Source organism: Talpa europaea, assembly GCF_964194135.1.
Source record: "Talpa europaea genome assembly, chromosome: 6".
NCBI classification, from domain to species: Eukaryota; Metazoa; Chordata; class Mammalia; order Eulipotyphla; family Talpidae; genus Talpa; species Talpa europaea.
In genome coordinates, this window is record NC_140072.1 from 26,888,655 (window position 1) to 26,907,140 (window position 18,486).

An 18,486-nucleotide genomic window follows, 5' to 3' on the forward strand; every position below is an offset into this window, starting at 1 on the left:
CTCCTAATTTCTTTATTGAATTTAAAAGTTGCATGCTTCATGCCCATTTATCTTACTGTAAAAATAAGAGAAATGTGTTCTCAGGACACTGCCACCTCTGCTGGTGAATGTGCAGGCTGAGCTGGCTGTGTGTGGTGCCGAGGGAGTGCGCCCAAGAATACCAGGTGAAGTAAGGGCTTCATAAGGAAAAACAAAAAAAAAAGAAGAATTCACTGAATTTTGGGGGCATTGGAGCGTCCCTTAGCACCCTTAGCAAACCTGTCCCCATCAGAGGAACCTAGAATTGGAACCAGGAGTTTTTGTAGGTCATCATTTCTCTGTGAAAGATCTGCACACATGTGCCTCCTGCCCACATTATCCTAACATGTTTTTTTTGATGGGGAGAAAGAAAAAGCATATTCCTGGCTCTTTTGATTTTGGGGTTCATTTGTGAGCATTTTCAGAAAGATGCTGACTTCTGGAGATCAGAAACACCCACGCAACTGACCTGCAAACTCCCTGATAGAGGGGCTGAAATCCTGCCCTCCAACTCACTGTACATTTCCTATTCTGTCTCCCCAGTTGCAAATATTATTCATTCTACAATAATCATTTCCATAAGTTTCCAGCCTGTGGTGCTGAGTTATACTGACTTAAATCACATAAGCTTCCAGCCCAGGATTCCTTCTGGGGGCGTTTCTGAGATGAGGCCCTGCTTTCTCCCACATGGGGGCTTTAAGGGGTTACTCCTGGAAAGGCAGACAGTTTCTCCCAGTGAGCTGATTCAAACAGGCCTCTTGATACCATTCATCTAACAATCCCACAAAGATCCATAGAGTATTGAAAAAAAATACTGTATCAGCAGAAACCCAGAAGCCCAAGGAATATGCAGCATTTTATATGGCAGCACCTCTGGAGTTGGCGCACCACCCTCCACGTGGGGTGCTGAGGTCGAGCGATCCTCACCTGGGCAGCCCACATGGTTCCAAACTTTGGGAGAGACACCCCCTGCGCATCTTAGGTCTGGGACCTTTGTCCTGGCTGCATTTTGAAGATGATGTCTTAGGCCTGAGGTGCCCTGGCAGAGGCCCAGGGACCTTGGCTTCTTCATGAAGGGCTTTTCCCTTTCCTGGAGACAAGTTGAATTCTTTCAGGGCCCAGGCAAGCACTTGGGGGAGTGGATTTGATGTTCTAGGCTATCTCCTTTCCCCCTTTTCTTCTTTCCCTCTTTCTTCCCCTAAGTCCCTACCCACTCCCTCCTTTTTGGCCCTTCCCTCACTGACCTCTCTTGAGAACTCTGCCCAGGGCCTCCTCTGGCGTTCCCAGTGACAGGACCCTGCAGCAGGCAGACGGAAGAGCCAGCACCCACCTTGCATCTACCCATCTAACACGTGCGTCCGCCTCCCTGCCTGCTCAGCGCAGACACGGGCACCTCCCGCTTTGTTTCCTGTCCTGAAGAAGAGCAGCTGCCACACTAATTGCCACCAGCAGGGGGTCTGGGCTGGTGCTCACTCTCCTCCAGCCCTTAGGAGGTGGGCAGGGGTGGGCGGAGAAGGGGGAGGTATTCAGGAGCCCAATGAGCTAGGCCAGGGTTGAGCATTATTCCAGGAATTTTAAACACTCGTTAAAGGCTCTGCCATGTCTCACTTCAGTACACATCATGCTCCAGTTACCGCTTGGAACTGCGGGGCATCGGCCTGGGCAGCACTTATCAATATGTTAGCACCGAAAGGCAAATGATGTTGAAACAGTGAACAGTGAACTATATTTCCATCTGTTCAAACTGAAATGGGACAAGCACAGCTCAGGAAATGGAATACCTCTTCCTGGCTGCTGGGGAAGCAGCCATAGCCACCTGCCTGGTGTCCGCCCCACCTCAGTTACTCCTTCACCCCTTTTCTCATTGTGCCCCAATGTTCAGAGCAGGTGGGCACAACATCCGAGGAGCTTGGTGTTGGTGCTGGGTTTGTTGATGGAGCAGGGTGGTGTCACCTCAAAGAATCTGAGAGTGATCCTCCTCTTGTTAAAATGTACCTCACCTACCCACCCATCACCTATCGATTGGCAGGGAATAGTGGGGTCAATGAGATAATGTGATCTAAACGCTTTGGTGCCAGGAACATCACCTCCACCCCCTGCACTGGCCTGGCCAGTGCCTGCAGATCGTCCCTCCTGCAGCAAGACCTGAGGCTGGGTGGCGAGACATGAAGAGGAAGACACAGACCAGACACAGGCGTAGCATCACCACATGCACACCACACAGAGTATTTTTGGCATACTCTCATTCCCCCTGGGAATAAAGAAGATTGTATTGGCAGGAGAGGAACTTGAGAAATATCAGTGTCCAATTATCTCAAAGGATCTAAAGTTTCTAAGGTTTAGAAAGCAGGGGTGGTTGTCATGCACCCTGAGACCTGTTGGTGTCCCCCAGGAGGCCCTGGGCTGTCTCCACTAGTTGGGCCCCCAAGAGACCCAGGATACTCACAGGATTCAAGGAATGTAAAACCCTCACCCTTTTTGTCTCCGGTCCTAAAGCAGAGTGGGGAGTCGGGGTGGGAGGGGGTACTGCTTTTGGTTTCTACTCAGGCTATCTATTTGTAATTTTTGCTCCTTTTGAGGATGATCCTGTCTAAAAACTAAGGGTGGGGTACATGCTTTTGTTTTGGGCACCATCTGGAGAATAGCTTTAGATGTTCACCTTGGCTCCCATGCTGGTGGCCAGGAGGTGGGAACTTGCCTGTGGGACAGAGGTCTCCATGACGGCGGCAGAAGAAGAGTAGAGGCCCACGGCTGTCACAGGAGAGTATGGGCTACCAAGCCAGAGAACCCACAGGTTTCATCCATGCCCCTGCTAGGAGACAAAGCCACCCATATTCCAAGCAAACTGGAGGAATAGTGGCTCCCAGTATCCCCAGAAATGAGGTCCTCTTCTTCATCAAGACACAGGACAGAGGAGAGGAAATATCTAGTAGCATTTGAAGCAAATATGGAAGTACTCAATGGCACCACAAATCCTTCTCACTGAACTCTGATATCTGATGAGTCAGAGGTGAAGGCCATTGACAACGTTCCTGGAGAATAATGTTCCTTGCAGATGTTTGTGCCTGCGTGAGGCCAGTGGGGAGGCAGCAAAGGGCTGAGTTTTACAGGAATCTTGGGATAGGAGGGTTTGCCCAAGTGGTGTAAAAATGTAGACTTATTTGTAAAAAGAAAGGTGTAACGTGATTACTTCTATCAAGAGGAGTGTTTTTTAACTTCACTGTCTCTGTAAGACTCTGGATTAATGCCAAAGTGTCTGGAAAGATGTATCCTCTCACCTGTCCTTCCTCCCTGACCATAGAAGATGGTGCAAGTAAGATGGAAAGAAAAGTCCCATTAAGATATTTTTAAAAAGGGCCTCCCTAGTGGCGCAGCAGTTGAGCGCTGGGCTGCAAAGCTGTAGCTGTCAGTAGCCTCTGCAGCATTGGTTCGATCCCAGGCCACCGGAGGCCGGGGAGGGTCCCACATGGTGCACAGACTTCTCCTGTCGCACCCGCTGCTCCCCTCAGCAGTGTTCTCTGTCTGTCTGCCTGTTCAGCTCCCTGCTCTGGCTCTGGTGAATTCTTTCACACTCCCACACTTCTGACTGTACCCAGTGCTTGTATAAATAAATAAATAAATCCTTAAAAAAAGATATTTTTTAAAAAACAGGGTTGTCAGTTTAGGCTTAGGTGAAAAAGTGAGATGTGAGCAGACTAGAAGGAGGTGAGGCAAGTAAGCATCTGGAAGAAATGAGTCCCAAGAAGAGACAACAGCAGAAGTTAAAGTTGAGAGGCGCACCTGCTGTCTTGAGGGGGAAGCATTTGGAGAGGGGGAGTCAAGAAAGTTGCTGGGCAAGGGTACAGGTCCTGCGAGGCTGCATGGACATTGTGAAGAATGGACTTCTCCTCCCAGGAACGGATGGGAGGCCTCGGATGGCTCTGAGCAATGGGAAGGGAGGCGCTGCCGTTCACAGAACTGGGGAGGCTGAGTGGAGCAGGAGGAAGGTACAATGGGGGTTCAGTTTGGACATGTGGAGGCTGAAACTTCAGGAGAGAGAGGTTGACAGGCTTTTGATTAGGTTGAGTAGGTTACAGAATAAGAAATTGATGGGGGTAGGGGAGGTTGGAGCTGTTGGCATATTGTATGTATATGATAGTTATAACCATGAGATAGGATGACACACTCAGGGAGAGAGATGGAGAAAAGGAACACGATGCCTGAGCACCCCAACTGTTCTAGGTCACAAAGAAGAGGAAGAACCAGTAAAACAGGCTGAGAAGTCATGAGCAACCAGGAAAAGGGGAGGAAAACCAAGAGAGAGTTGTCCTATAACCAGAAGAAGGCCACTGTGATGAACACCAAAGTGCGCATGTGTGCAAGAGCTTGGCACATATTAAGAACTCAGCAAATGAAAAATACCGGAATTAAGTATGGGGAATATAACAATAAAATTTATAAAAAAAAAAAAAAAGAAAGAAAAATACCGGAATTATTGTATGAGCTGTACTATATGAGCACTGAGGGGCAGGAGGAAGTGGAAGGGCAAGAAGAGAAATGAGCTCCTGGTTAATTAGATCATCATTAATAAGAATCTATGATCAGGGCCTCCCCGGTGGCGCAGCGGTTGAGCGCTGGGTTGCGAAGCTGCCCGCGGCCTCTGCGGCGCCGGTTTGATCCCCGGCTCCTCCCCGGCCACCGGAGGAGGGTCCCACATGGCGTGCAGACCTCTCCTGCCGCCCGCTGCTCCCCTCAGCAGTGTACTTCGGTCCTTCTGCCTGCTCTGCTCCCCACTCTGGCTCTGGTGAATTCTCTCACCTTCCCACGCTTCTGACTGTACCCAGTGCATGTATAAACAAACAAACAAACAAAATAAATAAATAAATAAATAAATAAATAAATAAAAAAAACATGCCTCTATTAAAAAAAAAATAAAAAAAAAAAGAAAAAAAAATTTAAAAAAAAAAAAAGAATCTATGATCAATCAAAATCTGATGGAACAGGATCCTTGCTCCAGATTACCCTCTCTCCTCATCCACCTGGAGAACAGGACCCAAGGTTTAGGGATAGGAGGGCTCTTCTAACTCCTCTCCATTCCTCTGCCACTCCCCACTCTGAGGGTAGATAGCCAGGAGACCATCCTGTTGATGCTGGGGGTCCCAAAGCAACCCCATGGATTTGCTTTGACCTTGACCTCTGATTTGGGGCTCAGGCCCTCTGGCGAGCCTGCTGCAGCAGGTGTGTAAGACAGACCTGCAGGTCTTCTGATGTCACAGCTTACTTAAGCTTCCTGCTCATATCTGCCTGTCACTAGGGGAAAACAGCCCCTGCTGGGTACTCAAAACACTCATCAGCTTGGGCAGTGACCCAGCCACAGATGCCCAGCCATGGAGGAGCTGCTGGAACACGGTAGGGTGAGGGTTCCGGGGGAGGATGGAGCAGGGCCCCTGGAGAGTCACTGACTCCCCAATGAAGGGAGTCAGTGGGGAGCTTGGCTGGTTTGTGGGTATATGCTGGGTCCAGGAGTGGCCGCTCCTGGGGCCATTATTGGGCCCAGACTATCAGATAAATTGTCAGAGTTTGCTGACTGCCCTGTGAAGCTGGAGGCTGTATCATGGCCGTTCGCACATCCTCATGCACCTTGCACTGTGCAAGTTCGTGTGCCATGTGCATGAACCCAGGTGTGCACAGGTCCTCTCACTGCCACCTGGTCCTTAACTCTGCAAAGCACAAGCTCCAGCAGGGACTGTGAGTTTCCTCACCAGCTCTTATTCCTGGGTCTATGCAATTGTTATGGATCCCGTGTTTTAACCAGAGGTGATTCTCAGAGGTCAAGGATCTTTTTTTTTTTTTTAATTTTTTTTTTTATAGAGGCATGTTTTATTTATTTATTTGTTTGTTTGTTTTGTTTTTTTGTTTATACATGCACTGGGTACAGTCAGAAGCGCGGGAGGGTGAGAGAATTCACCAGAGCCAGAGCGGGGAGCAGAGCAGGCAGAAGGACCCAAGTACACTGCTGAGGGGAGCAGCGGGCGGCAGGAGAGGTCTGCGCGCCAAGTGGGACCCTCCTGCGGTGGCCGGGGAGCAGCCGGGGATCGAACCGGCGCCGCAGAGGCCGCGGGCAGCGTCGCAACCCAGCGCTCAACCGCTGCGCCACCGGGGAGGCCCAGAGGTCAAGGATCTTGACAGAAAAAGTCAGTATTTTAACACAGCTAAATGTGGGAGCCTCAAGTGTATACACAACTTCCTGCCTGGGAAGTGCTGACCAGCCCTGCCGGCACTGGTTGTGTAACCAAATGGTTTCCCAGGTGGGGCAGGAAGAAGGATGGGTTGAAATTGTGCCAGAAAATTCTCTCTGCCTCAAAATATTCCCTCCCTTCACCTGCTGTCCCCACTCTAAGTCCTGTTTTGTAGCCTATCATCTGTGGGCTGTGTGTTCTGCTCGCCTCAAATGCCTGAAAATACAGCTCTCACTGCAGAGTTCATCCTCTTTCCAAAGGATGGAGGCTACTGAAAGCAAGCACTGCTCTTCTTACTTGACCCATGACTTGTCCTGCCTGTGTTGGGGGCTGCCCCCCTGTACCTGCCATTTCCTGAGAGCCCAGGAGTGCCCTCTCCATCCACAGCCCAACCCAGGGCCTCCAGCAGAGGCTCTGAAGCAGTCCTTGCAGAGGATGAGGGCACCATATCCTATCTTTCTGTACCATCCTCCTGCTGGCCTCCTCAGCCCACATTTAGGGCAAAGGCACAGGGTGGCAGCCAGTCTGCCCCTGGCTGGACTATTGCCAGGCAGCCAAGGGGACTGGGGACAGGGATGGCAGGCCCCAGGATGAAAGGAAACCCCAGCATGGCAGTTGGGATTATCTGGTACCCTGGGCCAGACAGACTCTCTGAGAGGATTGGTGGCTTCCTCTGAAAAAGCCACAGTCACTCCTCCCAAGGTACCTCCTCTTCTGTGGCTCTCCTGTCCCCTCTCCTACCCAAGCAGTCCCCCCAATACAAGATGCTCGGAATCTGCAGAGGACTGCTTACCTTGGACCTGCTCTGGGAATGGAGAACTCACCTCCTCTCCAGGAAATGCAATGCTGTCTAGTTGTTGTGGGCAGATCTTCCTAGTCCTGACTCAGAAGCTGTCTCCCGGCTGTTTCCTCCGGGGTTACAGTGCAAATCCTGCTGCTCCTCCCCGAGCCAGCCAGGGCAGCAGAAGATCCTGCACCCAGGCCAAGGAGAGTGCTAGCCCTAAGCCCCGCCTCCGCAGGAATTCTAGAGCTGCTGCTCCTGCATGATTCCTCTGGGGAGGAAACTCTTGGGATTGTTGCCCCCCAGGGAGCTTCCCACCCCTCCTCCAACTGCTGCCTCAAGCACCTGCCAGCTCCACACTTCACTCAATGTCGCTCCAGCCAGATTCCCAGGCCCTGGATCCCGTGCATGGACCGCAAGGGGCCGACAGGCATTTCCTGGCACTCCAGTTCCTCTCCCCCAGCAAGCACTTGTCCTGGACCCCTTGTTGATTCCTCTAAGTCCGACTAAGTCCCCTCTTTCCCCACCACCACCAGGCCAGCCGCCACCCCAGCTGAACACACGTCCATGGCAAAATGCTAGCAGGTTGCATCTTTGGGGGAAACAAAACAAAACACAACAAAAACCATAGCCTTCCTCAGTCGGTCTCAGAACTCCAGGCTGTATAATTTCTCCCTGCAGTAAAATGTACATACACTTTACTGTTGTCATTATTTTTAGGTGCATAGTTCAGTGGCATTAAGTATATTCATGTTGTACAGCCATCACCACTATCCCTTTTCAGAACTTTCTTATCTCCCCAAATGAAACTCTGTACTGATAAACACTAGCTGCCCTTTTTTCCTGCCCCCCAAGTCCTGGCAACCACCTTCTTCTTTGTGTCTCTCTGAATGTGACTGTTCTAGGCACCTTGTGAGTGCAGTCATACACTACTTATTCTTTTGGGGCTGATTTATTTCACTCAGCGTAGTGTCTTCAAAGCTCATCTATGTTGTATGCCATATCAGCATTTCATTGCTTTTCATGGCTGAATAATATTCCACTATATGCATAGAACACATTTCATTTTTTCTGTTCCTCCATTATGGACACTTGGGTGGCTTCCACTTTTTGGTGACTTCGAACAATGCTGCTATGAACATGGGCATGCAAACATCTGTTCAAGTCCAGAGTGTGAGTTTTATATGGTCCCATGGAACTTCTCCCTCTTCTTCCACAAAACATATTTTGTTGCTATCAAATGGAGAATTCTCTCTGTAACCTGGCTTTTAACTCACTTTGCATTTTACCCTCAAGTTCAGCATAGTCTGGATTGTGATGGGCACTTTCTCACCCACCTAACACCTGTGGGGTGGATGGGTGGAAGGTGAGAGCGGCTGCTTTCTGCTTCCTGTTCCCATGGGCCTGTGGTTGGGCTGGAGCTGGTGCTTCTAGTCACCATTCCTTAGGGAGCCTACACTGTCACACTGTGTGGGTGTTACACCCTGCCACCTGGGTTCAACATCAGGTTCTGCCACGTATGAAATGAGGCCAATACATACGTTTCAAAATGGTTATCATGCTTGGAAATAATGCTGGCATTCAATAAGCTGTGATAACTGCTATAGCTATTGTCATTTCTCTGTTTCAGGTTATTGGTGCAGCATCTGTACGTGACTATGGTAGGGAAGCGGGCAATGATATTAGTGGCGTAGCCTCACCTGGAGAGATGGAGAGACTAAAACACTGAAAGTCCACCTCACAGACTAGCACACCCAGCTCTTTAGACTGGGTCTGCATAGCACAGTTGTGTGTGTCTCCCTCTCTTAGCCCCAGCCCCTCCACACCAGTTAGAGGCCAGACTGGATCCTTTCCCTCTAAGTGCCTCTTGCAAGCTACCTCCATCCTCACCTCCCTACCTTCCCCCATCAGAACCTTCACAAGGGCTCTGATGAGTCAGAATACATCAAAAGGAAAGCTGACATTGTATAGGTACAACAATACCTGTACGACCAGGTACCCAAAGCAATGAACCTGTAATGGAGGGATGTCAGGCATTAGCAATGCACAGAAGTGAGATTTGGGGCAAAGAGTTCTCAAATCATGCCTCTTAGTGGCCACCTATTTCCACAGACACAGAAGTTCTAGATTAGAGGGACTGAAGTTCATTTACTCCATTCTTCTTTCAGTGCTGAATTTTCTTTATCTCACCCAGCCTCTGCGTGAACACCTCCAGTGACTGAGAACTCACCACTCCCCAAGTCACAATGAAGTTGTAAAATAAAATTCACTTTTTAATACTGGACTTGTCTCTGAAGAGTTCCTCCTTCCAGAAACAACAACTGTCCTCTATAGCAGCTCTGGGATTCATTTTCTACCCCTTGTGTCTCTGCAGGAAGAGTTAACTCCCTTTCCCCCAAGTACAGCACTCATTTAAACATTGGAGGCCAGTACCTGGCCACCCTTATGATGAGCATTCCGGTTGTTGAAACTTTTCATTCTAGAACTCTCATGCCCAGATCAGCCACAAGACCTCAGCCCAGTAGCAGCTGCAGAGGACAGGTTTGCTCAGATGGCTAGGCAGGTAAGAGGGAGGGTAGATGGGAAAGAGGCTATGAAAAAGCACTGTGAGCATTGGGAATAGCAACATAACCATCACTGTATAAGCTTTAATGACCACTCTTTGGGGTGATTAATCTGAACCCCCATCACTCCTTCTAAAGCACTCAGAAAAATGGACCAACCATCCCTTCCCTCTACCAGGACATGCTGATCCTAGGCCCATAAAGGATAGGAGACTTCCTTAAAGACACAGAGCAAATAAAAGGATTAATGTGTCTGAATGCAGGACATTGAGCTATTGACACTGCAGGTTCCTCCCAGTTCTTAAACAAAACTCCAGGGTGTCTCTCTGGAGCCAAAAAAGGTGGGTGGATTGAGAGGGGGGGGGGGATGATGCAGAGGTCTGGAGGCCACCACTCAGAGCCACCAGATTGAGAGACTTGTCTCAACATAACTAGGAGACAGGAAGAAAAAAAATCAAAGCAAGTCCCAGATATTTTCTGGCTAAGAAACATGCTGGAAAGAGTTGAACTGTTCTTGGGAAGATTTGTTTCTCGCCTCTGACCAGGCACCAATGGCTGCTCTTTGAGCTTCAAAGGAGGCATGACCAGTCTGTCTTTTGCATGGCTGGAGACACCAGGTGCCCTGTTCACAGATGCGTACAACTGGATGTATGTGGCAGGGGGGAAGGAGATTTTGGCCTGAGCAAGACTGGGACAAGGTGGAAGAAGACGGAGGAGGTATGGCCAGGCAGAAATGACCAAGATGGACAGGGAAGCAGAGAGCACAATGGTGTGAGGTCACCAGAGCAAGGGTGGATATAAATAGCCAGGAGGGTGGCACTTACTGAGCCCTGGTGCACCCACAGCCATGCGAGTAGCCATAATGCTGATTGTCAAATGTGGACACTGAGCCTCAGGAGGGTAATTAAATCACACAAATTCATGGTGGCAGACTTGGCTTTGGGAATCAAGTCTATCTGATTCCAGAGCCTAGGTTCTTTCCTACACACCACATAAAGACGATTTTGGGTTTGGATGGGAATGGGCACAGCAAGGGGTTCTGTTAGTCTAGAGGAGAGATAATGATGGATTTCATGACAGGGGCCTATCTCCTAACTCCCACTTACACACACACACACACACACACACACATAGCCAAGCCTCATCCCTTCAACTGGCTGGAAAGTGCAGGCTCTGCTGTGGAGAGACCAAGCTCATCTCTCCCAAGATGGGGGGATGGCCTTTGTCTACATATAATTCTGACCACTACCAGATCTCCTACCAAAAGAAAGTCCTTATTAAGCCATGTGACTCCTGCAAGAGGCTAAGCATATTGTGAAGATTGACATTAGCGTCTCTGTGGCCACTGCTCGTGCCCACCTGAGCTGGCGATGTTTGAAGAGGCTGGATCTGACCTGACCAGCTCTCTGTCCAGGAGCTTGGTGGTGGCTCTAACAATGGGCCGCCTGGCCCAGACCCCTGCCGCCTGGCCACCTCCAGCTCCACCCCTTCTTGCCCGTCCAAGACTAACATCACCTCTTTCAGACTCCCCCAGGAAGGCAGCTCTGAGTTTTTCTGAGTATTAATTTTACAATTTTGAAACAAGGTTTTTACGCCTGTTTGTGCGGTGGGCGCGCCTCCCTCCCCCCTGGGCAGTCTGAACAACGGTTTCGAAAGCATAAAAGAAAATACAGAGGACCTCAAAGGAAAGCAATCATTTTGAGATACAGTTATCAAAATATTTTTTAAAGTAGTGATACAGTAATATATGTGCTTCTCCATTAATGGATGAAATAATAAGCTCTGCTAGCATGGCTAATAACTACTGGAGTTTTGAAGCAGTGATGTGCATAGACGATGTTTGCAGATACCGCTACAGCTGTAATGGAATTTGAAAATATATCGCTGCTGATGTTACTCTGATTGGTTGTCTATAGTCATCGTTTAAGAAGACACAGAATTTCACCTAGAACTTAGTGAAGATAAAGATGTCAGTTCTTTCCTAATCAAAGTCAAGAACCCCTTTGAGTTCTCACCATTAATCTCCTGGGAGGAAGGGTTGGGGGATCTGCATGTTCCGTGTTAGAAACTCTTGTTCAAGAGCAGTTTTTCACAAAGCATCGTCTCAGGACCAGCAACAGCAGCCTCACCTGGCAACCTATTAGAAATGTAACACCCCCTGCCATTTGCTGAATCAGAAATACAGGGGGTGGGGTGCAGCAATCCGTGTTTGAATGCCCTCCCAGGGGTGCCAATGTTGCTAGAGTTTGAGAACCAATGTCTTAGCGGCAGGTGGGACACAATTTCTGAAAGCGAATGCACAGTCAGCACGACTGCTCAATCCAAAAGTCCTAAAGGAAAGTTGATGAGCCTCTCTGTTTTCTCTACTTCCTTTAGAATAATCCTTCACCTGCGCCTTCCTGGTGGCGCAAGGGGTTAAAAACGCAACCTATGAAGCCATCAGTAGCCTCTGCAGCACCAGTTCGATCAGTTTTATCAGTCAGTCTGCCTGTTCTGCTCCCCACTCTGTCTTTGGTGAATCCTCTCACCACCACCCCCACCTCTCGCCTGTCCCCCAGCTCTTGTATGCATATAAATAAATCTTTAAAAAAAGAATCCTTCACCTGAGGTGGACCAGCCATTCAAAGTTGAAAACCCTGAGATTCCTGTGAATACATAATTCAGTGTTCCAGAGCAGCTTCTGCCACTGTGTAGAATAAAGTACAGGTGCTGAGTTGGCAGCTAAGGTTTCACTCCTTCATGGACATAAAAAATAATTGGTCCTCTAATTATCTCCATAGAAGTGAGAAAACATGTCTAAGTTATTAGCACCTTTATTATCACTAGGAAATAATTAGACAGCCCTTAATAGCTTTTAAGGATTCCTAGAGGAGGGAGCCGTTTTCAAGGCATCCCCTGGCCATTGTAGGGGCATTATAGGGCCTTGTAGACCAGTACACATGGTCTGGAGTACTTACAAATTCACCAGTGTGGGCGGTGCTTTGGAGCTCCCCCTTTGTGCCAGTAAAGGTGCTTCCTATCTCCCCAGCCTGTGCCTCTTCCTTCAGAGCCACAGCAGGGTCCTTCCAGAAGGCTCTGAGAAGAGGACCCTCACTGGGGCGGGCTGCATGGAAGACGGCTAATCTGCCGACAGAGCAAACTCAGGGGACCCCTACATTTTTAAGGGACTTCAAACATGGCCATGATATCTTTGTTTGCTGGGAAAGACTGAGAGGTTTATAATATCCCAATTTTTCCACCCCCAAATCACAGGCTTTGAAAAGCTAAGGGCATATTGATTTAAGCAGGACAATGGTCTCACCTCACTGCTAAGTGACCTCCCTGCAGTTCTGGCAACTCCAGAGGGTAGAAGCTCCCGGCTGACTATTCTGAAGGAACAGAATTTGCAAGCGCAGTGAATTGCACCTACATTTGTCCAGCAGGCGGCACCATAACTTTACCTTCGGAGCGTCTACTACAGGGAGCGCCAGCTCTGAGTTTGCAAGCCAGGCATGTGAATCTTACCCTGGAACTCGCTTTCTCAGTATTTATGTTTGGATGTCTCTTGGGAGAGCAAACTGACTCCATACCACTCTTCTCCCAATGCCGACAATGTTTCTGATTCTATATCTGAGCGTAATAATTAAGCTGCCAGAAATATCTACTGATTTTCCTTCTAAACCTGGAGTACTTAGGAAGAATCTGGGCAAGTCATAATTAACTTCTCTGTCACCTAACATTCTATGGTTTTCCCCAAACAGCCTCAGACTCCTTAAAAAGAGATTTGCCATCCAGGTCGAGAGCTCCTAATGTCTACTTAGGTTTTCGACCTAATAGTGACATTCCTTACTTGATGGACACTTTCATAGCTCAGAGGTTGGGGAAGCAAAAGGGATTTAACTTTTGGTTTTAACTGTGAGCAACCCTGACCAACAGAGTTGGGAGCCAGCATTTTTACTCAGGTTTCTGCCTTACTAACTGAAGCAGTAGAATGGCCTCTCTTTTTATAGAATCTCAGAGCTAATTTACCCAATTCAACTGCTCACAGAATGCGGGAATCCCCTCTGCAATATGTCAGCCTGAGCGAGGCGGGCCCTTTTCAGTTTGCAGAGGTGTTCACGCTTTCATTGCTCATGGCAGCCAGGTGGGATGACTGGCCAAGGGGTGGCTGTGCTGGAGGGTCAGGATCCACTAGCATCTCTGACTTTGAGCGCAGCCTGCTTTCCACACGGCACAGCTGCTCCAGCCACCTTGGCCACTTTGTCTAGCTCTTAGTGAAGGCTGCCCTCAGCCACTTGCTCCCAAGGCAGGCAGTGCCAGGTGCCACCATTTGGTAGCTCTGACTTTTTTTAAAAAGATTTATTTATTTATTTATACAAGCACTGGGTACAGTCAGAAGCACAGGAGGGTGAGAGAATTCACCAGGGCCAGAGCAGGGAGCAGAGCAGGCAGAGGACGGAAGTACACTGCTGAGGGGAGCAGCGGGCGGCAGGAGAGGTCTGCGCGCCATGTGGGACCCTCCTCTAGTGGCCGGGGAGCAGCCGGGGATTGAACCGGCACCGCACAGGCTGCCGGCAGCTTCGCAACCCAGCGCTCAACCGCTGCGCCACCAGGGAGGACCAGCTCTGACTTTTGAGAAGAATTTTCTTTACCATCCAGTGATCCTCTGCTGTATGACAACGACCCCCAAATTTAGGGATTTAAAACAACCACACGTTCTTGTGTCTCAGTTTTGTGCCTCAGGAATTCAAGGAGAACTTGCTGGCTGATTTTTCTGTTCCATGTAGCATTAAGGGGGTCATGTGTTGGCATTTAATTGGCCGAAGAGCTGGTCTGGAGGGATGAGACGTGACTTCTCATGCATGCTAGGTCCTTGGCAGGCGTGACTGGCCCATGTGGCCCCTCCAGCACAGAAGGAATATCCAGACAATGGGATATTACTCAGTGTTGAAAGAAATGAGCTATCAAGTCATGAGAAGACATGGAGAAAATACATGCTACCTAGTGGAAGAAGGTAATCTGAAAAGGCTGCATACAGAATGATTTCAACATATGACATTCTGGAAAAGGCAAGACTATGGAGACAGTAAAAAGATTAGTGTTGCCAAGGGTTGGGGGAGTGTAGGATGAATAGATGGAGCTCAGAGGATTTTTAGGGCAGAAAACGACTCTGCATGAAACTATAATGATGGATACATGACATTATACAATTGTCCAAACCCATAGAATGTACAACACCATGAGTGAACTCTAATGTAAACTCTGGACTTTGGGTGATAATAATGGTTAATGTGGGTTCATAAATTGTAGCAAAGGTAACACTCAGGTGGGGGATGTTGATGGGACAGATGGTATATGGGAACTCTCACCTTCCTTTCTTTTTTGTGAATTCAAAAATGCTCTTAAAAAATAATGTCTATATATATATCTAATAGCAAAAGAGATAATATTCAGCTTTTGGTAACACCTCAGCTGCCATGGCGTGAGGTTAAAGCAATGTTATCCCAGTCAGATTAGATAAGGGCAGACCAAAAAAAAAATTCAAAATTGTCGAGGTTAGTTAAAATATGAATTTGTGACCCACAAACTACTCCTAGGTGTCTACCCAAAGAGCACAAAAACATTAACTCAAAGGGGACTTGCATTCCCATGTACATAGCAGCACTGTTTACCACAGCTAAAATATGGAAGCAACCTGAATGCCCAAAAACAGATGAGCAGATTAAGATGTGGTATTTATACACAATGGAATATTACTCAGTGATAAAAAAGATACACTCATACCATTTGAGGCAAAACAAAGGAACAGATAAAGCCAAACTTAAAAACTAAAAAAAAAAAAAATTGCATATTCATTGGTGTCCTGTTAAAAAATAAGATGTTGGGCCTCCCTGGTGGCACAGAGGTTAAAGTCTCAGTGCTATCAAGCTATCAGCAGCCACTGCCCCAAGAGTTTGATCCCCAGTCAGGGAGCCAACACGCATGGCACAGCAGACTGCTTCTCTCTCACCTGCTGCTCCCCTCAGCAGTGTATTTCAGTGGATCTGCCTGTTCTGTCCCCCTTTCTGTCTCTGGTGAATCCTCTCACCCTTGGCACCTCTGGCCTACACTCCATGCATAAACAAACAAACAAACAAACAAACAAACAAATAAATAAATCTTTTTAAAAAAGACTAAAAATGTAGTTAATTTTATATTCATTCAACTTAGATTAGTTTTGCATGTTTTATAATGTACATAACATAGTATACAATGTATTTAAAATATACATATGGAACATGCTCAAATACTGTTTTCTGATGCAGCATATGAATGGAGAATTTAGAGGCCAATGGAAGATATTTCCATCTTTTCTTTAATTTAGCAAGCACATATTGAGCATGTATTATAGGCACATGCTACACCAAATATTAAAGATACACGAATAAGTAAGGTATTTGCCTTCGTGTGTTTTGCACAGTAAGATAAGATATATTAAAAAAAGTAACTGGAATAAAGTTCATGGCTGCATCATCTATAAACTACTGTAGGGCACTAAGTTAGAATGGGTTAATTTTACTTGGGGGAGACAATCAGGAAGTAGTTCATGGAGGAAGTGACAGATAATCCTGTGGTCAGGGTGAAACCCTCTGCAACCAGTGCATGCAGCAGAGTCTTTCCTCTTGCTCCACCTCTCATTTGGACCATCTCCAGCCTGTCACAGCTTCAGAGCACAGTGATCACTTTTGCACACACTATCTCAGAGACCAGGGAAGGAAAATATTTCCAGACCCCTTTTGGTGACTCTTGAAACTAGACTATGCACTCCATGAAGGCAGCCTGTAGGAATAAGATCTGGGACATTTTACCTCATTTTATAAATAATGGAGGATCACAGTGAAATCTCTAGGGTTGCAGATAACACTATGTTCTAGGAGCAAGAGAATGAAAACAAGTTCGAAGACCTTGAAAAGGCACATGAATGAGCAGATAAGGAACAGCTAACTAAGACAGGCAACTAGACTGACGGTGGATAATAACCTAAATTTGTGGACAGGGAGCTGAAGGTTCAGGTAAATGGATTATCCTTAACTATTCTCCAAAGACAGTAACCATTGAGCAGGTGTAGTCAAGAAGTTCAATTGGGCCTCCCTGGTGGTGCAAGGGGTTAAGCACAGCACTATGAAGCTATCTGCAGCCTCTACAATACGAGTTCGATCCCCAGCCGGCCAACCTCTCCTGTCTTGCCCGCTGCTCCCCTCAGCAATGTATTTCAGTCAGTCTGCCTGTTCTGCTCCCCACTCTGTCTCTGGTAAATCCTCTCAACCCCGCATCTCTGGCATAAATAAATCTTAAAAAAAAAAGTTCAATCAAATCAATTGGGAGATGTTAATCAAGAGTCAATGATATGGCAGCAATCCCACTGCCAACTGTGCCTATGCAGGTGCCTCTTTTCACCAACTTGCTCCTCTGCAGGGCAGCAGCCTTCCTGCCTGCCCGTGATCTGTCAAGGCCGCTAGCTTGCAACCACGCAGGCTTCTCTCAGCAAACCTGTCCTTTCTGGGGCATCTTTTCCTGCTCGCTTGTGTCTATGCAAGTGTCTTTAACTGTTTTACCCCTTCCCTAATAAACCTACCCTTTAAATATAACTAATGTCTCTGTCACGTGGATAAACTTACCTGGGAAACTCGCTGCGTGTTGCTGATATGGGAGCTCTGGTGAAACCTTTCCCAAGTGAACCCAAGGATCCCGCCACTCCTAACCCACAGACTCCAAAAATGACAACACTACACACAAATTAATAAAAAAGAAAAAAAAAGTCAATGATGTATCAGGCCTCACACCTGGTGCCAGTGGCACATATGTGCAAGATGTGGGCTCTGCCTTTGTGGGCTGCATCACGGAGATGGTGACAGATGACTCTGTGGTCAGAGTGAAAGCCCTACTTTCTAAATGTTGTAAGGCTCCTGATCTCAAATCTCACCTACTTCTTCCCCTATCATGGTCTTGAAGTGACTTAATACATCAACATACTCATGAGTAAGAGAAAGGGATCCTCTTCCTTGGAGACACCTACTGGAGTTTGTATAAGTTATATTCATTAACCAAATTTGGTTACATGGCACATCTCATAGCAAGCAAGGCTGGAGAATGTAGTTTTTACTCTGGGCAGTCATGCACACAGCTTCTACAGTTTACAGGCTGAGTAAACTACAGCTTCTACAGTTTACAGGCTGAGTAAAGGGGGCAGACAGCAGTCTATGCTGAGGGGACGGCAATGGGGAGGGTGCTAGGCTCTATTCAGCCCACTGAACCAAATGCTAATCTCTTCAGGAAACACCGTCACAGACACACCCAGAAATAATGTTTAATCAGCTATCCGGCTACCTTGTGGCCCTGTTCAGTTGACACATGCAATTAACCATCACAAATCTATCCCCTGTCAACTTTGCCCATGCATCTCCTGAAGTCACACTAAATCCACATATATGGTACATAGACACGATGGAATATTACTCAGCAATCAAAAAAGATAAACTCATACTATTTGCAACAACATGGATGGGGCTGGAAGGGATTATTCTAAGTGAAATTAGCCAGAAAGAAAAACATTGGATGGTTTCACTTATAGGAGGACTATAGAGGAAACAAATAAGGGATCAGGGGAAAAATAATCATAATAAATTAAAAATCAAAACCAACAGGCAAGGGCCTCCCCGGTGGCGCAGCGGTTGAGCGCTGGGTTGCGAAGCTGCCCGCAGCCTCTGCAGCGCCGGTTCGATTCCCGGCTGCTCCCCGGCCACCAGAGGAGGGTCCCACATGGTGCGCAGACCTCTCCTGCCGCCCGCTGCTCCCCTCAGCAGTGTACTTCGGTCCTTCTGCCTGCTCTGCTCCCCGCTCTGGCTCTGGTGAATTCTCTCACCCTCCCGCGCTTCTGACTGTACCC